The sequence below is a fragment of the Hesperophylax consimilis genome, chromosome 10 (assembly GCF_061612785.1).
Source record: "Hesperophylax consimilis isolate HC1 chromosome 10, BYU_Hcon_1.0, whole genome shotgun sequence".
Taxonomy (NCBI): Eukaryota; Metazoa; Arthropoda; class Insecta; order Trichoptera; family Limnephilidae; genus Hesperophylax; species Hesperophylax consimilis.
This window is the reverse complement of record NC_142845.1, coordinates 37,301,964-37,326,887: the sequence shown is the minus strand read 5'-3', so window position 1 is coordinate 37,326,887 and position 24,924 is coordinate 37,301,964.

Sequence of the window (24,924 nt, the reverse complement as noted above, 5' to 3'; positions counted from 1 at the left end):
GACGGTTTTTTAAGTAGTCGGTGATCCATTTAATCACGTTGCCTTTTATGCCGATATTATTCATTTTTTTTAATAGCATCTCATGGGATATGCTATCGAATGCCTTTCTTAGGTCAATAAATATACCATAATATTTTATTTGCGCCCTTTTATTTACTATCCATGATGCATTTATCCATCCATCCGTTTATCAATCGATCTATAGATCCAAATATCTCCCTATGGATATGGATATGGATATCACGGATATGGATCACCATATCGTTTCAAATTTGATTCATATCGATTCGAATTGATCCAAATCGATCGATCCATATGCATAAAAGGAACTTGTAGGAATTTTTTGTGGAATTTGAAAATCTCTTCATCTTGTGCGGGTATTTTAAAACATATGCATTAGAAAAATTTTGTCCACATTTACATTTGAACCGATAAAAATATTTGAATGCAGGTTTGTAAACACCGGTAAATTGTTTATTAAGTGCGGTCATGGACGCATTTTTGCACTTTGATTCAATACGATAACATTAGTGACGAGATGCTAACATTTTACGCTGGTGTTCTTCGATCTGCACGGTGATGATACACGGAATGGACTGTAAACCAAATCAATAAGGATGCGAAAATATAAAACACATTAAAACAGAGCACAAAACACGTGAATTCAATTCACGACGACACAACAATTGCAACTGTTTGCCACATTTTAAGAGAGAAAAAAATAATTTTCTTCTTTCCAATTTAAATTACGGCGCCAAAAACAGGTAAAAGAATTGTCTTCAAACTAATCATAAACACATTTGAAACGTTCTCTATAAACTAGTTAAAAATAAACCGCAGAATTTATTTTATGAACTTAATACAATAGTCTGCACATGCGCCCAAAGTCGAGTTATTTTTAGAGAGACCGATATTCTTAGCTGCGCCTGATTCATTGACAGGGTAACTACGTTTATCATATTTTCCCTTTTTTTAAATCAAAAAGTTTCTGACATGGATATTGAAGCGTCAGGTATGAACTTTAATCTAAAATTATTATTGGAATTGTTTTTACATGATATAAATATAATATAAATTTAATGAAATTATATATTTGCTAAAAAAATTAATTTAAATGTTTTCTTTAGCTAGAGTTTTTAAAAAAAGTTCCACAGTTCCACGTCATTTTCTTAATAGTTCGAAAAAATATTTTATAAGTAATATAAAATCGTTTATGTATTTTTTCCACCTTTCAGGTAGCCTTGGCAATGAAGCTCTACAGGTGATGTAGATTAAGAGAAAATAGCTAAAAATTTATAAGATATCCTCATTTAACAGTTTACTCATAATTAAATGTTTTATTTACCTCCCTCACTAACATAAAATAAAATAAATATTTATTAATGATATTTTCAAAATTTTCATACAACGAGCACCAACTAACCATAATTATGTATTTTTCTGAAAGATTATTTTATATACTCTCCTCGCAATCATTTATGATCAGAATATCAAATAAAAATATCTTTGGCGTCGTAAATTGATCATTCGGCCTTGTGTGTGCCGGATGAAAAAAAAACTTTTTGAGACCGGTCAGTCGTGGGTGACATCACGGGTCACAGATTCGAAACGTTTTTTGAAGACACGAAAAATTTTAACTTAAAAATTATTTTAACTATAACGATTAAATAAACAGATATTTAAGCTTAAAGGTCATTGTTGATAAATTAAATATAAAAAAAACGGACTGCAGTTCCTCATAATGATCATTTTTGGTAAAATTTTATACAGTTAAAAAAGTAATGTACCTACTCTCTACAACTGATTTCGGAAAACATCTCCTTTGGCAATACCGGGCACTTCATTTAGTAATATACTAGCTGAAGCATCCTGTTCTGCCTGGGATTTATTATAAATAAATAAAAAAGGTGGTAATTATGTTAGAAGGCAATTTTTAAATAACTTAATAATTAGACATGGATTCCTCGTTAGAGTTTTATCTTATGTTAATTATGAAAGTGGATTAAAATTTAATATATATAGTAAACACAGCCGCAAAAAACAAGTAATTTAAATTCGGACACGTAGCACTGTTGGTCGGTTGCATCTCTGAAAGGATAATTATCTCCGTGGTGGGCGGCGCAATTAGCAGAGGTTCATTTCTGGGACCACCCCCCTCGCCTTCATTTGCATCATCATTTGCATTTGTGTTTGGACTTGGCATTCTTCTTAACGGATAATGCTAATTCGTGCCAAACTAATGAAACAGCAATGCAATTTATTAATATTATTCTATGATTGTGAGCACGGAACGGCCTGTGTGTTCGAGGAGTAAGGCTCTCGAGTAGCAAACCGAAGGTCGTGGGTTCTAATCCCGGCGTGCGCAAATAAATTTTATTTTATGAATTTGTGTTCACAATTCATTAAATTAAAATAATAAATATTGTATATATGCGGCACGTTCCAGAGTGGAAGATACTCCCAGTATCGCCCTGGTGTAAGACCACCAATCAGAATTGAAATAGCTATAACCGTGTTTGGTAAGCAGATCTGAACAGCCAGGTACTTCCCGACCTTCCTCTTCTTACCATGCCCACTACCTTCAGAATCACGAGGTACCCCGATTGGGGATGCCGTATTCTCACTGGCTCAAGTCGGGAGCAGTTGGGACTCTTATGCAAAATTAACATAAATAAAAAATAAATTAAAAAACTAAAGAGTAACGATGGAAGTGTGTTGGAGGTGCTTCCGAGTGCTCCGAGTAAGCTCAATTTTTCCTTACTTTTGGTAAAAATATATTCAAATATTTATAGAATTTTTGGTCATTCAGACCTGTTCGCCAACCATGGCCAAACTAATTTCAAGTCACCTTTAAATTCTGAATGATGGTTTTATAACAGGGAGATACTGAGAATATCATCAACTCTAGAAATGATTTATCTGTACATTATTAATTTAATCGTATCACCCTAAATGTGAAAACATTGATTGCACTAGATGAGCTTTTTGTATTTGTTTTCAAATGGTTGCGTCCACACAAAGCACGCTCAAGGTGCTGAGCCGCTCTCAAGTAGCAAAAAGGCGAAATAAAGTGTACTTGCTAGTTCTCGCGGCTTAGAGCGATGTGCGGGCGTCATGTGGACGAACGCAGTAGAGATTGGAGTATTCGCGAGGCATTATTTCTTGCATTTAATAATTTGGACATCTTTATTAAATTTAAATTATAAAAAATAAACTAAAGGCATATATGTTGTCAAGATATACAAAGGAAAAGTATTGGGAGTGTCATTTAGTCAGCAGGTCATTGGTGAAGAAGCCAAGATAGTCCCTGGAAGGTAAGTTGCAATCAAGTAAATCATATACTTACCTGATTCAGGGCATGTCAAGAGATATATTTAAATATGTATGAATGTGGATAACGTAAGGAGTATGTTTTTGGACAGGTTTATAGGCCAGTACAAAGTGAGAATGGTCATGAAAATTATAAGTTAAATTATATTATGAAAAGTTAATTTCTCAATAGACAATTTTATGCTTATCTTCTGTAACCGGTCAACTCAGGAAAGTGGCAATTCAAAACGCTTAAATACACTCTTCAAAAGTGATATAAAGTCATGAATAAGAAAAAAAATGTGAAAAATGGTTATATAGGTAATGTTAGGCTATTTTTTATAAAAAAATATAATGTAAATCAAATTTAATAATATTATTAGGTTCGGCAAGTATTTTAGTTTTTTTATTATTGTTACAAATGTTTTGGAGTTCACGGCCATTTTCAAACTGTGGCTAGGCAACGTTAATGCGACTTATTTAAATGATCATTGTATGAACTGAAATATAATTATGTAAATAAGTAATCGTAACGTGGCCCAACCTCAGTTTTAAAATGGCCTTGAAACAGTTGTGAAAATAATAAATAACTAAAATAATTGCAGAACTTAAAAATAAAATCATTAAATTCATAAATTAGTGTGAAAGCGAAATAATGTCTTACAATTTTCGATCTAAAAAAAAGTTAATAATAATAATTGGATAATTTGTATTACGCAGATTTTGTGACAAATCACATCAAAGGTCGTAGAAGAGAGCAGACGAGATTCCGGTTTAAGTAGTTTGTTAAAGTAAATCACACCTGAGGTGAAATGTCACAAAATTACAAGTTATATATTTTTTAAATCATTAAATTTTTTAAAATAATAATATGAAATTCCATAAAACAATTTCAAAGATTGAGTAAAATATAAGGTTACCGTGAAAATAAAGGTATGAGAGAAGATAATCATGAAAGTTATGATCAAGTGTATTTAATAACTGGTGGGTGAAAGGTCTCGGAGGCCGGAGCCAGTCCTGACTGAACGCTTATAAGGTTAACTCTGTAAGTGGAAGGTGACTGTTGGATGGAAGTGAGCGCCTGTTTTGCTATGCATCTCAAAAATAAACAGATTATCCTACAAAGGCTTTGTGGGAATCTGGGAAGAGGTTGCACTAGAACAGAGGTTCAAAACATTTTCTGAGGGACTGCCCACTTTTAAAGTATATTTGTCTTCAACTCCCCCCCATTGAAATAATAAAAACATAGACGGAAAAAAGCGCCGCAGGTGAATTGTTTTGTCAAACTTTTTGCATTATCACGACCAACCGGTCAGTAGTGGAGCAATTCAAAATATAAAAATTGTAAAATCTACCATTTACGAAATCCTTTTAGATTTTTTATATGAATTTATTGTGCCTAAAATGTAGCTAATTAAGTTCTTGATTATGATCGCAAAACATTTTAATATTTAGGCCTAACTTTGAACGAAGTAAAAGAAAACATGCGTTTCGTCTATTTTTTTGTGTAAAACCAACACAGGCGGTCAACTTATCGCCATCTGCGTAAGGAATGGGTGATTTCGTTCGATTCCGAATGTTTTACGCCGAGGTAAAAATATAGGCGGTCAACTTTATCGCCATCTGCGTAAGGAATGCGCGATTTCGTCCGATTCCGAATGCTATACGTAGAGATATGCGAACACTTTAACAATTTCTTTTGTAACACTGACTCCTCCTTAGCTGGTAATATACATAACAGATTCACACACAATCCAGTCAATGAAATAACATTAGTGGATGATAGCATTGAATCGTTATATCTTCAACCTACTACGGAATTAGAAATAAGTAAAATAATAAAATCATTAAAACTAAAAGCAAGTGTTGCTTATGATACACACAAATATAAGATAGTTCTAAGTCTCTCTACCAAATTGGTTCCTATTTTATCAAAGTTAATTAATCAGTATCTTAAAGAGGAAATTTTCCAGGTAGTTGAAAAATTGCTTAGGTAATACCAATTCACATAGGTGGGTCAAAAACGAATATCTCAAACTACAGACCCATTTATATCATACCAACCTTATCTAAAATCTTTAAACGTGTAATTTACGAAAGATTTAACAACTTTCTATAAAAATAATCATTTTCATATAAAAAACAATATGGCTTTAGGAAAAAATCAAACACATTTGCGACAATAAACGACTTAATGAGCATTTATTTATCATGTTGGAAATTATATTTAATCTATACCTTCAATACAGTAAGTCAAGACATACTTATCAAGAAACTCGAGAAAATGGGTGTAGTTGGTCCTGCTTTTAATCTATTCAAATCATATCTTAGCAACAGTAGGCAAATTGTTAGAATCAATAATCAAAATAGCAACCACCTTCCAATAAACTGTGGAGTTCCGCAGTGATCCATACTAGGTACATACTGTTCCAAATTTATATAAATGATACTCCCAATTAGATATAAACGGTGAAATTTTTGATAAATGCATATAATACTGCAATTATCTACTAGGGTAAAGATATACATCTAAAAATGCACAGAGACCTAGAAAAAATTAACACTGGACTCCAATAAAATATCCAAACTTCATAGCAAAACAAAACCCGTGAAATCATTCTTCCTCATGTACCCTTAAAAATTGAAAATAACAAACCTAAAACAATATAACATATTTAAATAAATTAATACCTGCTACATCATTATTAAACAATTAAGAAAACATTAATGTGAGGAAACCAGACTTAAAAATACCCCCACAGAATATGAAATCTATTGTCACAATTATTTTTATAGTAAATTGGTTTAACCGGTAATAAATCATTTTAAATTTGGGAGGGGGTAAAATAGAATCATATTAATAAGTCGTCTAAACGTGGCCTAACCACATTTTTAAAATGGCCTTGAAAGCCGAAACAGCTGTAACAATAACAAAAACCAAAATTACTTGCAGAACTTAATAATTATATTATTAAATTTGATTTTAATTAAATTAAAAAAACAATTAAATGAAGGTCTACGAATTAAACACAAAAACAATAAATAAATAAAAAATACTTGTAGAATCTGCTTTCAAGCAGTCATATTATCAAAATAGAATTGTATTAGAACCCTCAAATTACCTATCTCAAATTTTCACAATTTCTTGAAACAAAGTAATTAACGATGATTTTGAAAGTGTATTTAAACGATACCAAAATATTTCATTTTGTTATTTTCTGTATTATCCTCAAAGATATAGTCAAACCAAAGGAATTTTGCTATGCCTCAATTGAATACATTATCCCATTAACACCGTGGTTTTAACATTCCTCCAATTTAAAAAAAAAAACATTTTCTCACTTTGGTTGTTCCTTCTCATCTTTTTAGAATTCACGTCCTTGACTCCCTGAATTGTTCTTTCTGGTGTCTAGAAGTGTCCCTAAAATGTCTCTAAACAAATATCCTCTCTTCTATCAAACATTATCTAAAATTGACTAATCTCCATTGAACTTTTCTTCTATGCCTGAACTCGAAAACAATCTTTGATTTCATTTTTAAATATGCCCATTAAAATAAAATTGTTGTATAAATTCATCTACGCTCTCTCCATAATTTGAGATGATGGTCTAGAACAGTGTTCCGCAAACTTTTTATGTTCACGGTACACCTAACTAATCAAGAAATTTTAACGGTACACCAAAGAAAAAAAACAATGTAAATTTTGGATAGGATTGGCTAGGCTTATTACGAATAACTGCGAACTTTGAGGTTAAACTACGAAAGCTGCATGTCATCATAATTTAAAAAAACATCCCAGGTTTTGAATGGTTTGTTTGGCAAAGCAGGGTTTGTCTAGCCGGGTTTGTGTAATTATGATTGATATTTATCACATAACAGTGACAGAATGACCGCGAACTGTCACCAAATCGGTTCGAGAAGTGAATTTTAATTTTACGCTATTGATAATTAAAATGCATCTTTTTCCGCCGCCACCAAGCCGAAAAGTTTCCTTTTATAGTAATTACGGCATATCTAAAGTTTTTTTCTAAAAATTATTCGTAATAAGCGTGGCCACTCCGAACCAAAATTTACCAAAAACAATATTTTATTAATATTTATTATTAAAATCAATATAACATTAAAAGATGTTTAATGCGAAATGTGAGCCTGTTTAACTGAACACAGACGATCAAAATTTGGAACAATCGTTGATAACGCTGCTCGCATCTTTTCGTTGATCGTCCTCAGGTGTTCTCTTTTTTTTGACTTTATCGTTGTGAGAGTTGAAAACCCCAATTCGCATAAATAGGTCGTGGCAAATGGTAATAGAATTGCAATAACTCGCTTTGACAGCAGTGGATACTCATTTTTTACGTGGAGCCAAAAATGTGCTAACTCTGTTTCAGAAAATTTTAATTTTAGTGTCCGATCAGTTTTAAGCTCCATGAATTCTTCCTGCTTGTTTATTGGTAAATGTCCAAGGGAAATGCTTTCCGAAAATGGATTTCTTACCCAGTCCATAGGTTTGCAGGTCACAATTAGGAAAATATGAGTTCATTTTATCTGCTCCAAGTGTTTCACTATCAAAGCCTGCACTTTTTTTCTGAATCGGCAGCCATGACATTTGGAAACTTTTCGTTACTACCATTGGTAGCGTGGCTGATCCATAGCACCAACTTAGCGCGAAAGCTTTCAATCTTGTCCGAAGACATTAATATGTTACAATTCCTTCCTTGCATTTTTTTGTTCAACTCATTTAATTGAGCGAATATGTCCGCCAGATATGCAAGTTTTGCTACCCATTCTTCTTTTTTAAATAGAGAAGCAAAGTCTGAACCCTGGGTTTCTAGAAATGTCTGGGTCTCATTTTTCAGCTCGTAAATCCAAGAAAGCACTTTTCCGCGAGAAAGCCATCGTACTTCTGTATGAAACAGAAGTGACTGATGATCTGCTCCCATTTCCTGACGCAATGCATTAAACAGACGAGAGTTCAGCGGTCGCGACTTGATGTAATTGACAATTTTGACGACTTCTGTAAGACAGACAACAATTCATCAGGCAGAGACATCGTCATCAGTGCCTCTATGTGTAAAAAGCAATGTAAATTTTTAATATTAGGATTTTTTTCAGAAGCCTTGGTTATAAATCCCCTAATTTTTCCTGTCATAGCTGCTGCTCCGTCTGTGCAAATGCTTAAGCAGTTGCGCCATTCCAAATTATGTTCACTGAAGTACTGGTTTGTTACTCTGAATATTTCTTCTCCGGTGGTATAACCAGGTAGTGGCAGACAAAATAAAAACTCCTCTTTTATTTCATATCCATCCGTGTACCTCACATTTGTGATGAGATGCGCGTGACCACTGATATCAGTAGACTCGTCGACTTGTAGCGCGAAAACTCCACTTAGCCTTAATTTTTCAATTAACGTTGATTGAATGTCGGTGGATATTTCATTAAAGCGACGTGAGATCGTATCTGCTGACGCAGGTATTTTTTCGATTTCCTTAGCGGCTTCTTGGCTAATCATAATTTTGACAATTTCTTTGCAGACAGGTAAAATTAAAATTTCAGCGAGAGAATAAGGTTTCGATTGTCGATTTAACCAGCATATTAGCGATCACGTAGCTTGCTTTTTGCGCTTTGCTTGATGTATTGAAAGACAAACTCATGAGAGTTACCTGTTTCTTAGACTGGTCTTTCATACGTTGAAAGAAGGCTTTATCTTTGTGAGCCACCGATGGGTGTTTAGTTGTTAAATGTCGTGAAATTTTACTGGGCACCATCGAATTACTAGCCAAAGTTTCTCCACAAACAAGACATTCTGGGATTGGGCACGATTCGTCACCGCAATATATAAAGCCATAACGCACATAGCTCTCATCGTATTTCCGATCAAAAAGCTTAGGTTTTTTCTTTGTTGACTCTGCTTCTTCTTGGGAATCATTAGTTTCACTTGACAAACTTGCGGTACGTTTAACGAATTTATCCATTATATACACGTAATATGGGATATTTTTTTGCAATTAAAAAAGTCAATTAAGTTCGCGACGACACAACCAAACACTAGCATTAACGAATGACTACTAAACAAGCGGGCGCAACGTCGCCGTCGTAATTCGTAATGTTATGTTGTCACGCGCATGCACCCCGATAGCTCGTGCGCAATAGCACCCCACTTATGTAGTGTAGCACACGTGATAATGTAGTGTAGCGGCGTAGCACACGGCCACTTCGCAGCGATCGAGTCCCACCCACGCCACCTCCGGCCGCCGCGCCGCACAGAAAATTAAAGACCGATTTACAGAGCACTTTGTGAGAAGTGACGCGGGACTCGCGGCACACTTACAAATGGCCACGGCACACCAGTGTGCCGCGGAGCACACTTTGCGGAACACTGGTCTAGAATACGCTTAAAAGGTAAAAACCAAAAAAACTTGAAAAAAAACAATATTCTTTGTTATTTTTATAGGCAATAATTGTTCGCCTGAAACACTCATCCACATTGAAAAAATCTCCTGATAAAAAATACATGACGCCAACGGGACTCGAACCCGTGTCCATTCGATTTCCGGTCGAAAGCTCTGACCACTGAGCTATGGAGGCTTATCTCTTACCCGCGAAATTATTTAATATATGCTAGTGTTTCATTCAACAATTACTGCTTGTTACATTTTTTCACCTGAGAACAACCAACTTTATTTTATATGAGAAAGGCATTGTAAGTGCTAACTCTCTCACTAGATGGCGTTGAGACAAATTGTCTACATTTTTAGGTGAAATACTTGAACTTGTTATTAAATTATACTGAATATTTTCATTTGCTTAAGAAAATATATATGAGTCATGTTATAATTTCACCCGACAATACAATCTACGAGAAGCAAAATATTCTGCCAACAATCGATTTTACAATTAGAATTTTCATTCCAAAAGAACGAAACCCAACCTTCTTAAGTTCTTGTAACTTTCCCAACGCTGCGGGCATATGAAGAAATTCGGCCTTAAATATATGTTTTTTCATTTTCACTCTCGCGTTCATCTTTACCCAAAAGATTGATGAAAGCCTCCAATTGAATGCGGCCAATCACACCGCAGTCGTCCTGCAGGCTGGCTGGCTCGTTGCAGCAGCATTGTTGCGCCCCATGAATAAAGCATGGCCAAATAAAAATGCGCCGACAAGTTAAAGAAGTTAAAGCGCCCTCCGCAACCGCTCAGCGCCGCGCAGTGGGCCAGAACGAGACATTTGGAAGCACAAAATATATTTTGCTTTATAAATTAAGTTTTAAAATAAACTAAACTAACTAAACGTTGGACTCCTACTCAGGCGTCGGGCTTTCCAACCTTCGCTTGCTTATCTTTCATTACTGCGTGAGCAATAATTTACGCTTAATTAAAGTGTCGAAACGCCTCCTGCGGTTGCTTTGTTCCTTTCCTCATTACGTGTATCAAGACACAATACAATAATAATGTGCTACCAGTAAAAAAATTATCTGCACTTCAAACACTCAAAGAACGTGTGATAGAGGGAGAGAAGTTTGAGAAATGTATTTCTGTAATTAAGTAGACACAATCCTATTTCAGTTTTCCGTTTGTTAAGTCAAGTCATTTTCTTCTTGATAGATCGAAATTGTATTATTTGGCTCAGAAATTTGTTCTTTAATTCACTGTGCGCAGGTTTGGCGCTTAGCACGGGTATGGAGCAGTGGACAGTACCACACATGCATTATTCAGACCGTAACAACTCGGTACTATTGCCCTGTGACGTAGGTCAACTGTTACGCTGTATCGTATTGATAAAATAACAACTTTGGATACGTTTTGGAATATCACTCGTGATGCAAGCTTAGGATAGCAATGGTTTTCGTTATAACACATATATAAAATGTAGTTATATGACTACAATAGTTGAATGCATCAAAGCAGCGAGATATATTTTAAATATTAAAACGTTTTTATATTTAAAACATCTAAAATTCATTCTCACTTTTTTTGCAACCCCCCTTAAACCCATTGACTAGGCCCGGTGGACGAGTTGATTTTAAGCTAGGCTTGATTGGAATTTCGATAAATTTTCCCAAGAATCGCGGATCTTTCATAATGTAAATTTTTTTAGGCGGGTTTAAATTTACGAGTTGATTTTTTGATAAAGTTTCCCACTTCATCATGGTGCTTTAATATGTAAGGATATAAATTTATAATAATATTTATTTTTTTGGAGTCAGTTCACTCTTCTTGAAATTATGACTAACTAACCACTGAAAACAAACTGTCCTGGTGTTGAAAATTTTAAAATCCCTTAATGTACTATTTTAGATTTATTATCAATTAATGGCGGTGACATTCCGCATTGCTCGATGCACATTATTATGTCCAGACTGACAAAATTAGTCAATGTACGTAATTTCAATGATCTCTAAGTATGCAATTATTTAAGCGGGTAAACGTCAAGTTTGACATGTGACTGCTAGCACCTCGGCGTTTAAAAAAGGAACCATTCCGCTGCTTATTAACGCTTGAACGGCCGATTTGACCCCTCATAAATTTGAGCGAGGAATGTCATACTTAGCGAGGAAATGGACTGACTGATATACCGGGCCTTATAGAAGGACAATAACTTAATCACTTACTCTACGAATATTTTAAATAAACAAGCTTACAATATACCTGGTTTGCTCGCGTTTGTTCCCAGTTATAGTGGTCCATGAGAGAGTTCCTAAACAATGTCACCGTTCCGTTCTAGTATCTTATGTATTACTAAGGATGATCGTTGATGACATATGTATGACCTCTCTCCTTGTTGTATCATTGTATTGTATCCATCCACACCTGACGACATAATTTGAAGTTTTTGTTGAATCATGTTCATTTGCTTTGTTTTGGATTCTCGGCTCACGACAGTGCGACGAATATTTTTAAATACCTACAATTTTTTTTTCTTGGTTTACTTAGAAGCTTACATTTTGGAACATAAACAATTAAAATAATAACATAAGAACGTGCCTGACTTCATAAAAAAATAATTAATCTTTTTATCAGCCAGAAAAATTTTTCAATTTAAATTTTCTTAGAATACCAATTAATTTTTGAATGATTTAACTGTTATTTTATTTTCAAAGAGAGACTTGAAAGGAATTTATCTCGGCTAAAAAACCCTATTTAGTACCCAATGGAAATATGACCTTGAACTTCTCAACAGAACGACCTGTAATCATAATTGGTAGACTCTTTCTTTGGTGAGGTTATTTCAAGGGAAAGACAAGAATACTTGGAAATATTAAAGTAGAGATTTGGTATCGGTACATGAAAAGGATTTTAAACGCATTGAAAATTAGCATACAATAATGAATTGTTGCTGTGGGTACCTACTGTTTGCGTGGCTGATTATTATTGGATTTGATGAAATGGATTATGGTAGATTAGACATCCTTCCTATAAAATACAATTTTTTTTTTTAATAATTTAAATTAATATATTTTAATACAAAATAATATTACAATTTAAACAAATTTTTTATTTATTTATTTATTCGAGACACAAACAGGATATTTATAAAAACATTAATTATGGATTGCAAAATAAAAAAAGGACAATTATAAATATCCCTAGACTAATGTGTCTGCAGCAATCACATTTGCACATTCACATAAGCAAACATGTAAAACAATGACAGTATTTATATGCAAAACTTAAAACTTAATTAAAAAGATTGAAGCACATAATAAGTAGAAAAATTTAAAGAGTATGTATAAAAAAAAATTCTAAACCACTAAACAATTTTTTTATTTATTGATTTTTATTTTTTTTTAAGTACAGAAATCGTGGAGATATTTCTTGAAACAAGTTATATTATTTGCAAAAATATCTATGACAGTGTGTGTTTTAGCAAGATCATTGTATGATCAAGACATTCTAGACATAGGATTAAAATATCCAGTGTTATTGGCAAAAATTTCGGTCCAAAATATGTTCATATTTCTAGTATATTTGGGCCTGGCGTAAAAATTGATTTGATTGACTAAGTTACTATTTACACGATTATTCACAATTTTGTAAAGCATTAAGAGGTCATTTATATTTCGTCTTTTAACTAAACTCTCTAATTTGAAATATGTAAGTCTTTGTTCATACCCATTTAGAAGATGGTAGACACCTGATCGATAAGACAAAATCCAAAATGCTTTGATGTATTCTCACACTCTTTCTAACATAAGAAAACATTCGATGTGGGTAGATTAGAGAAAAATTTTGATTTACATAATATTTCGTGATCCAAAACACTGTAACTAGCAACATTTTTCACTTGTTGAATCAGTTTCAAAGAATTTATTTTAATAGTGTTTATAAAGTCATGTTTATCCAAATTTATTTTTTAATATTAAATTATGGTGATAACCAAACGTCTGGAGCATCCCCAATTGAGTATGTTATTAGACCGAAGTAATGGAGATGGGAACGAGAAAAGTGCAGATCTTTAAAGCAGTTTCAAGCAAATTTTAAATTCTGAATGATGGTCTTACATCAGGGCGACACTGAGAGCAACGTCCACTCCGGAACTTGCCACAAATATATTATGTTGCATCCGAAACTGCTTCCGAATTACAGCTTCAGGTGAACATGAATAATGAACTATAAATTAATTTAAAAACGAAAGGAAATGAATTATTATGTTTGTTGGGATAATATATGTAGGGATGAAACAAGCTATGAAAGAAGGAAAAAAGGAGACCAATCACTTACCAAGAAGCAGCACACAGCATAATATAAGAGTTCCACCGAGATACCTCGATACGATGTCACCACTACACAACGAATGAATACTTAACTATTTTAATACTTCCTTATTTTCAATGATCTTGTACACGATAACCACAAATAACTTGCTTCTAGTCCTTCAAAACTTGTTCCGTATTTTCTAAACAAATGAATTCTAAATTTGCAAAGTGTTCCTGTCGTTCTTCTAAATTTGCAAAGTGTTTCTGTCGTTCTTCTAAATTTGCAAGGTGTTCCTGTCGTTCTTCTAAATTTTAAATCCTTTTCCAGCAAGATGATGGTTGGAAATAGGTGGTAACTGAATAAAAAACATTTCAGTAGGAACTATGCATATTGTCATTTCAAAACCAAACAAATTATATATTATTTTTAATGAATATGCTTTGAAATAACATAAATTAATCAAATAAAATGTTCTTGCGCACACCGCGAATCGAACCAGCGACCCCCGAATTGATATTCGAGAGCCTTTCCACTCGACCACGGTACTACATATGGCCGCATTCCTTTATTGTATTTACCTAAGCATAAAGAAGACAACTTACGCGCATGTGAATGGAAAAAGAAGTCGGGTTCGCCCGACGAAGACACGGATCGATTAAGTAACCAACGTACAGAACAACTGTGAAAAGGGTTCGCCAACCTAGTTAACTCTGTAACGTTGGTGCACATACAATGGTAGTGCCTCCTGTTGACTGAGAAATCCGCTTGAAAGTAACAAAACTGGGCATGCTTAGGATATTGATTTACTTTATATATTTTTTATGTAGTGGTGTGCGTACACTCGGTACCTACTGGTTTGCGAAGTCTTTGTAATTTACCGGAAAGCTTACAAAATCGAAAGGCTGAGGACGATACTGATTATGATACAAATTTTACAAATATTTAAGAAAATTGAACTCCTCAGGCATCATGTCTGCTTCGCAATCAAATCCAAATAAATGGAATATTTCTGAAAACTATTTTTTTTGTATGGTGATAAAATACACCTTAAAATTTTATTATTAAAATATCTTTCAGCACATGTTTATGAATCGATAATTCATAAACATGTGCTGTTTCAAGTAGAGCCTTTCTTAATATCGGAACAGCATGGGTTTAGAAAAGGTCGATCAACAGATACTAACCTACTGGTACTCACAGATTATGTTTCCAAATCTTTAGATAAGGGCTACCAAGTAGATTGCTCATATAATGATTTCTCGAAGGCATTTGATACCGTAAACCATGACATATTATTAAATAAATTGTCAACTATAGGTTTTTCTTTACGGTTTCTCATATTCTTTGCAAGCTATTTTACTGGAAGAAAGCAATTTGTATCTCATGGAATATTCATGTCAAAATTATTCCTTGTACTCTCAGGCGTTCCACAGGGCTCTAATTTAGGACCGCTCCTCTTTCTAATTTTTATTAACGATATTACAGAAAATATTCTGCATTCCAGGTCACTTCTTTTTGCTGATGACCTAAAACTATTCTTGGAAATTAAAACTTTAGAAGACTGCATTCGACTCCAATCGGACATTAATAGAATTGTTGACTGGAGTAAACGGAATCGGATCGAATTCAATATTTCTAAATGTTTCATTCTTTCTTTCACAAGGGCACGTCATACTTGGTTTTACCGGTATACCATGAATGCCCGAAGTTTAAAACGTGTCTCCACTATGAAAGATCTTGGCATCATGTTTGATAGTAGGCTGACATTTCATGCTCATATCGAAATGACGTGTAGTGCTTCACTGAAAATGCTGGGCTTCGTCCTACGCACTGCGACGAATTTTAGAGACACCCGGGTTCTCCAAGTGCTATACATTGCGTTGGTTAGGAGTAGGCTTGAGAGTGGGTCGGTGGTTTGGAGCCCACATCAGGTGAAGTATTCCCTCATGTTGGAGAGAGTGCAGAAGAAATTTCTGAGATTCCTCTACCTGAGGGAGTATGGCTACTACCCGTGGCTCTATCCTACTGACTTTCTCTTGGGCATGCTCGGTATGAACCATCTACGGGTCAGAAGAGATGTGCATATTGTATCACACTTCTTCAAACTGATTCGTGGATGGTTAGTAAATCCGACTATCATGGAGAGTATTAGTCTCTATGTTCCTGATGGTTATCTCCGTCACCGACAGCATAGACTGTTTTATCTCCCGGCCTGCAGGACTAACTTGCCAATGGTCATGCCGGTGGGGAGAGCAGTCTTGCTGTTGAACAGAATTAATTCGGATATCGACATATTTAGCATCGGTGAAGCTGCCTTTAAAAGGCAAGCTCTATTGATGCTGGTATAGTTTATACACCGCTAACTATTATGTAATACAATTTTACAAATATACTTAAAAACGAAATAAAATGTAATTTTGTAATGTTTTTAAAGGAATAAACAAATTGAATTGAATTGAATTGAATTGAATTTTTAAGCATACATTTTTTGAAATATTAAAATATTGAATGCAAACATAAAAAATAAATGAAAATGTTTCCTTTTACGTTTTTGTAACTAAAATGACTGAAAAATGAAAAAAAACGCATTTTATTATTCAAATGTTTTACAAATTTCAATGTCAACTCACTTTTTCATCGTTTCATATAAAAAAAATTAATAAAAATTCACGTGTTTTTTTTTAAATTGCGGTCGGAACCTTTTGTTTCATAATTGTGAACATTTAATTATTTTCTGGTTAATGTCTAGATCATATTTCACGCCATTATAGTAAGGGAGATACAATGATTTCTATGAACCCCTATGTGTTGTTCCCTTAAGTGAACAAATTAGCAGGAAGAGTTAAGATCCCACTTAGAGTAATTGAAAACAAATTTGACCAGAAATGGATCTGTGCGTACATATTGAGACTTATAAATAGAATAGATATTAAAAATATATGTTTTTATAATTTTTTTATGAAATGTTCTCATGAGTGAGTGATTGAAAATGGTATTTAATGTCGGACAGATTTTTTTTTACCCATGTTTGATCCTACTAAATAGATTTGAAGTGGTTTGTCCTGTTCCGACGGAAAGTGCACCGGAATGGGGTAAGTTAACAAATATTTTTTTCTGATTTTGATTATCAACCTAAAAACATGCAATTTTATTATTTTCATTCATGATTATAAATTTGAAAAACAATCTAAAACTGCACATTCTGAAACAGTTCCGACTGGCTACAACCTTACTATGACATAGGAAACGCCAATATCTCGCATGATGTCTACCACCAACGTAGCCCGGCATGACGTCTATGCCACCAAATTCACGAATAATGATGAACATGACATTTTGCGGGCAAATCGAAAATAGCACATTTTAAATCGTTATGGAAAATTTATTCATTAACATGAAAATAAAATAAAAAATACCTTCATTATCATATTTGTTTCTTAATAAAAAAGATCAGTGAGATAAAGAACCGATTCAATAAAGGATTAATTATTGCATACCTCCATGAATGTTTGTTTTCAAAGGAAGCATTGTTAATAAAATAAAATCGTTCGACAGAGCAAGTCTCATTCCGCACGATTAAAATCTTTGTGAACGAGAATTGTAAAAAAATAAGTGCGAGAAGCAACTACATGAAATGGAGCAAGGAATCTTGTCGTGTATTTATTGGATATGCGATAATTAATCATACTCTCCAGGTCAGTGCTGTCTAAATGTCCGTTAATAATGAAATATCGCAAATTTATGCTTCTATTCTTTCTCTTTTACGTGAAAGAATGATGTATAAAGGTGACCAGAGAGAGGAAATATATTCAAGAATGCTTAAGGTTTTAAAAACAATACTTATTAACTCACTTTTTAACTTCGAAAATTTAATGTTCTAGCCAAGTGAAATGGTGTTGATTTAATTTCACAAATATATCGCCAATCGTTTGTCCCCACAGTTTCAAAATGCAAAGTTGCAAGAAAGATAGGTACCATAAATAGCAGTGCTCCGTTCTAGACCGACCGTTGTAAATATGACAATCAAATATTTGCAAAGAACAAAGGATTCGCCGCAAGTCAATACAAATAGTATGCAACCATTCCTGTGCAAGTGTCCCCGCCCCTTGGCCTTCCCCCTATGACAGGTCACAGCTCAGCTCTGTACTGCTCTTCTAACTCTTAACAGTCGAGTCGTTATGACTTGTTGTCTTCTCAGTGGGGTGGGGGTGAAATGATTAAGGTGCATTGGGCAATAAATTAAAAATTATCGAAAAATTAAATTGCTTTTAAAAATAGTAGTGGAAAATTAAAGTACGTTTAGCATTGTATTATGCAGAAAATATAAATAAAAAACAAAAATATTCCTAAATATAAAAAAGACAGTTACCACACAAAGATAATTAAACAAATATGAAAAATAAAACGTTATTTGAAATACCGCTCTGAAACATTACCGAGAATTGATTGGGTTTTGAAACATTTAACCAAGTGATTAGTTGCAAATTAAACAAAATTATAAGTTGATTCATTTTAATTACAGAATTAATTGTGATTGCATATAATATAAATTTATTTATTTTATTTACATAGTAAGTTGACAGTTTATGTATGTAAGTGTAACATGTACATGGATAAAATAGCTAAATATAATTTACTCATAAGGTAATTAGAAAATAATATGGTAAAGTAAATCAAAGTATGAAGACAAGACCTTTTTTAAAGCTAATAAATAATACAAGTTAATAACTAGCAAATATGTCTGAAAATAGTTGCCTTTTGAAACTCACAAAGTGATTAACACCAAATATATCAATAAGCTTACAGTATTTGTTTGCAAGGTGATGAATTCTTGGAATTGGTGAATACATAGAGTTGTTAGTATTGAGGTTATTGTTACATTTAAAAGTGTCTTTGCTTCGAGTTTGTCTGGCAGGTACATTCAAATAAAAAAGAGTGTTCCGGTGTGGGATTGTTTTTTAAACAAATCTACAATTTTATTCGGAGATTAGTCAAATATTATATACGTGACCTTCAAAACACAGGAAGGTCACTGCCACATGAGGTTTCGAAAAACCATCCACCCCCCTTTTTCTCACCCCTTAAAACAGAATTATGAGTAAAATTACTGACTACAACATCTGATGTGTAAAATCCGAGCGGCTCCGGCCGCGGACTTCAGCTTGTGATTAATAATTCAAAAGAAGTTATAAAAGTAAAAGGTACGAGTATAACATATATTGACCAGTCGGTGGCTGAGTTGGCATCGCGTTTAGGTTATCACCCAGGCGTCGTGTGTCATTTCTTTGGCTAGCTAAGTCCCCCATCACAACACAAGCAACATTTTCAGCTTACTGTGGTGGTTCCAATTTAAAAAGTGAACATAATTTTAAAGTATAATATAGGTAGATACTTTATCGCTTGCTTAATTCTTGTTACAATCAGTTAAAATTTTAAAAAATATGACAAATTAATTCAAAACAAATCCGAGTTCATTGAATCAAAGTTACAATCACAGACAGATCCACAACCAAAATTTTTATTTCTGGTAATATGAATTCAATGTATTTACCTATGCATTGTTACTAGGTGCAATATATAATATAGTGGAACCTCTCATGAAGAGAATAATTCGTTCCAAAATCTTACTTGTTATGTGAAAAACTCGAAAAGAGAATTTTTCCCATATAAATCAATGTATAATGCGTTCCATGCCAAAAAAATACAATTTATTATTTTTAACGATTATTCAAATAAGAATACATAAATTGTTAAGGAGCGTGACAACCTGGAATGCGATTTCGATTTGCACAATATAATGCAAAATCGAAATAATTCCTCGTAGTTTATTATTTATGAAATCATGACAAATAATTATTTATTTTTTACTTGAAAGCTGTTTGGAAACTTAAGTTTTTGCCGACGCTTCAAAATTTGTTGAAAATGTGACACAGTATTATCATTGAATATTTTTTTATAACGCATAGCTAAATCCTTATTAGGGTGATGTTTTTCAATTTACGATGCAACAGTTTCCCATGCTTTCAGCATTTCTCTTATTGCGCCATAAGATTGTTGCTCTGCTACTTCCTCCTCTTCCACTAAGAAACTGTCCTCCGTAACTACTTGCTGCGAAATACAATGCAACTCCATAAGCTCTTCGGTGGTCAGCTCTTGACTGTGCTCTTCCACAAGCTCATCAATATCGTTGTTATCCACCTCCAGTCCCATGGTATTGGCTAAAGACACAATCTCGCTGACTGTCGACTCCAAAGGTACTGTTTCAAACCCCTCAAAATCACATTCGACAACGCTCTCTGGCCAAAGCTTTTTCCAAGCAGAAGTGAGTGTCCTCTTGGTAACCTCTTCCCATGCCTTGTCAATCATCTTGAGGCAAACAATGATATGAAAGTGATCTTTCCAAAACTCTTTGAGAGTGAGACTTGTCCCTTCAGTCACCTTAAAACAATACTCGAAGAGTGTTTTAGTGTAGAGTGACTTAAAGTTAGAAATAACCTGCTGGTTCATAGGTTGAAGTAACGTAGTGGTGTTGGGAGGCAGAAACTGGATTTTGATGAAATTAAATTAATCAAGAATATCATCTTGAAGGCCTGGGGGATGAGCGGGTGCGTTGTCTATAATGAGCAAAACATTGAGTGGTAGATTCATCTCAAGCAAATATTTTTTCACAGAAGGACTAAACACTTCATTGATCCAATCAGTGAAAATGACACGTGTCACCCAAGCCTTCTTGTTGGATCTCCACATCATGTTTAGTCTGCTCTTCTGGACATTATACTTCTTGAAGGCTCGTGGAGTTTCTGAATGGTAAACAACCAGCGGTTTAATTTTCAAATCGCCGCTAGCGTTGGCACAAAATAGCAGCGTGAGGCGGTCTTTCATTGGCTTGTGGCCGGGCATTGCATTCTCCTCTATTGTTATATAGGTTCGCTTTGGCATCTTTTTCCAGAAGAGACTCGTCTCGTCACAATTAAAAACTTGTTGCGGCAGGTAGCCCTCAGAATCTACGAGCTTCTTATAGTCGCCGATAAAGTTCTCTAACGCCTTTGTTTCAGAGCTTGCTGTTTTGCCGTTCCTCACAACGATTTGGATGCCGGTTCTTCTCTTAAATTTCTCGAACCATCCATGACTTCCCTTAAATTGTACTTCCTTTTCGGCAGTTGATGATTCTAGCATCTTCTTAACGAGGTCGGTGAAAATAACTTTAGCCTTCTCACAAACGATGTTTTCGTTAATAGTGTCGCCTCGTAATTGCTTTTCATTTATCCATATGAGAAGCAACCTTTCAACATCCTCAAGAATAGGTAGCCGTTATGTAGACATTCTCGACACTCCCTTTGAAGCATCTATCTTCTTAATTTTGTCCTTGTTTTTGAGGATAGTGCAAATTGTTGATGTAGACCGATTGTATCTGCGCGCTAGATCAGCCACGCTCACACCTCGTTCTCGCTTTTCAATGATTTTACATTTCATTTCTACAGTTACGTGGCTGCCTTCTTGTGGCTTTTTCTTCAGGGACATTTTCGCAAGGGTTATTAAACTTTGCACAACAAAAAATTACAAATTATGCCTGAACACGAGTTTGAAAAAATGTGTGATCACATCCGACACTAACGTGCTAGCGGAACGAGTGTTAACCAGAGACTGACGCACTGGCGCAGAAGTCCCGGCTCACAAGTGAGTGACGTGAAGATGTGACATCCCCTTCCTGCGTCACTCGTTATGCGAAATGTCGCTCATTAAGTGAGCATTTTTTTCACAATCTGTTTTGCTCGTTATGGGATGTGCTCGTTATGAAAGATTTCTCTGTATTATGTATTATGACCTACAAATGAATCACTTTTTAAATAATCAGGGTGCGTATCTAAGGAAACGGTGTCAAATAGTTCGTTAACGCCATAGAGAAGAAGATTTCTTAAAATGAGAATTATTTTTTGGATAGTAAGTCATATTTTGAAAGGTGACATTTTGACAAAAAGATTCTCGATACTTGGAGGTGACGAGGATTTTTATTTAGTTTCAATACTTGTATTTTTTAAACATCTTTATCAATAATATAAAGTTGTATTAATCCGAATATAATTAAGAAAACATTGCAAACATTGTAGTAGAGTTGTAAACCAACATGTTATCACATGGTGTTTTAACTTGTAGAGAGATTATTAATTTGGTTCTCTTCACAGCTTCTGGTATACTTGCGGCACATTCCAGGGTCGGAGACACTCTCAGTATCGCCCTGGTATAAGACCACCATTCAGAAATTGAAACATTGCTTGAAATGGCTTTAGCCGTGTTTGGCGACCTGACCTGAATAGCCAAGTATTTTTCCACCTTCCTCTTCCCCATTTTCTTCCCCTCCCCACTACCTTCACCCTCACAAAAAAAAACAGGGAAACATTTTCACTTGTCCATTTATATTTACACGTTTCAATCCGCCTATTCTATCATTGTTACAACACGTTTTTTTCTGAAAACAATTTTTAATAATATTTATAAACGTATCTAAGAACTTTATTTGTATATTTCTCGCTTGCATTAAATGCTGTAAGTGAGAAATGCAGCAATGACGGGAAAATCTGATATTTGCGCCATTATTGCCTAATGGTCTGATAACTTGCAAAAATGCTCGTGAACAAAGGCGCATAACTCTAATTTAGAAACGCATTCAAATTCATATTTGCATCGCACAGTGCAGTCTGCTGTAAGGAAAATAATTTCGAATATATATGAAGTGCACACACACGGTTTCTTGAAAGAAAACTGAATTTTTTTTTTTCAATTGGGTTAAAATTGTTTTATGTCAATTGTATTTCAAAATGATTTAATTAAAACATAAGTGTTCTAACTTATGGTCTATGATAAGAGAAGATAAGTATTTATTGTGCAGTGATTTGTCAACAGGCTACCGTGGTGATAACTAGTTGAAAATATCTCATATGAGGAGGTTTACAGTACTTTAAAAAGATACTTTGTTTCTGAGAGGGAGAAATCTATCGAATTTTGCATTGGTGTTTTTACTAGTTTTGTCATAAGTATTGGAAAAAACTATTTTCCAAATTTACTAAATAACATTATTTTTTTAAATAATTACCACAAAAAAAAACTTTTTGATCACATTATCATATTTTGTTTTTCAGTTTCATTCAAGTATGAATTCGACGAAAAGAAATTTCTTTGATGAAAAACGGAAATTCAGTGATTGCTGGGAGGAAGATTATTTAACTCCAAATTAACATGTCACAAAATTAGTTTTCTAACTCATCGGGATTGATATGAATTCGTAAATATAAAAAATGACGTAATTTTTGTAAATAAACGATCCAATAATATCTTTATTACATACAAATACCGTTCCGACTGTAGCTGTTCATATTCAGAAAAGTCCTGTTTAAAGAGGCACATGTTAACTCACAGTTGACAAATACCATTCTTTTATTCGAACTCTAACAATGCATGTTCAAAAAAGCCTAATTTAAATAGTTACATACAGACTCACAGTGGAGAAAATAATTCTCGTGTCCCGAATATAGCTGTTCGTATTCATAAAAGTCCAGTTTCAGCTAAACATCCTAGATCACAAGGTCGGGGACACTAATTCAACGCAGCCTCCTAACTTGTGCGAGATCCGACAAAAATCTTGATAAAATTTATACTTATTTATTAAAAGATTTAAAAATGTTTTAGTTAATTTTAAAATATTAATTTTTTGGAGGTTCTCATACAAATTAGGAGGCCGATTTATTCAGTGTCCCGGCCTTGTGATCTAGGAGGTTTTGGTTTAAGAGGCACAGACTGGCTCAGATTGCAGTGGAGCCACTCTTTTGTTCCAACTGTAACTATTCATATCAAAAAAAGAGGAAAACCACTCTTGTGTCCGTGATTTGCGATTTGCGAGTAACAGAACGTCAAAATTTAATCCCCAGTTTTAATTAGAAAACTTATAGTATTTAACCCATGCGGCCCTTGGAAAGTTTAGGTAATCAGTGCGTCCCGTGGTGCAATTTGAGTTAGGTTTAGCGAAGATTTCTCCTATGGGTTCTTATATGGTTTCCGTATGGGTATCTGTATGAAAAAAGCATCGTGTAAAACGCCCACAAGGCACGTGAGAGGCACACTAGCAAGAGTAGGTAGGTACTTCTATCTGATCAAACATGTCACATTCAGAATATTCAGAAGTTCTGTACATTAGTAATGCGATGCATTCCATTGGCCCACCCCTTTATAATACGAAAAGGAGTAATCCCACAGTTCTGTAGTTCTGTAATGGGGGTGAGAGAGGAGAGGAGTGTGAGAAGAGCGGGATAAGCTAATAATATGCTAGCATTTGCAATGTTGGGTTTGACGTGTGAAATTGAATAATTAGACACATCAATTCCATCAGAATGTTGTTTGTGTGGCTGCCATTGAAAGGTTCGCGGGTTAATGCTGATTATTATAAATATTATTTGTGGGTAGTGTTATATGTATTAGTCGTGCATTGTTTCGTGGTTATTGTATTAAATTAAGCTTAAGCGTGAAGGAACCATAAGATAATATTGAAGTTGACTTTTTACAATTTTTTATACGGTTAGGTTAGGTGAACTAGGTACATGTTTAGGCAGCTATTTACAGTAAAATAACGTCTTTATAATAAGTAGCTGTTGAATTTTATGGTTCGTCACTTAAGCTAGGGCCTTTAAAAATAATGGTGGGTCTTAGGTGTGGAAAACCAGATAGACTCTTTAATTTTTTTTTCTTTTTCTGGATTAGCAAAATCACGCTTTTATTGCGAGCATAGAATACGGGTTGATTTCTGACACAGATTTACTGGTGACCCAAATTACTCGTACTGCAAACAATCACCATTAACGCGACAATAAACTTAAACGGTATTAATTTTGGCGTATGTGGGTATGTGGGAAGGTAAGGTAAGCAATAGAT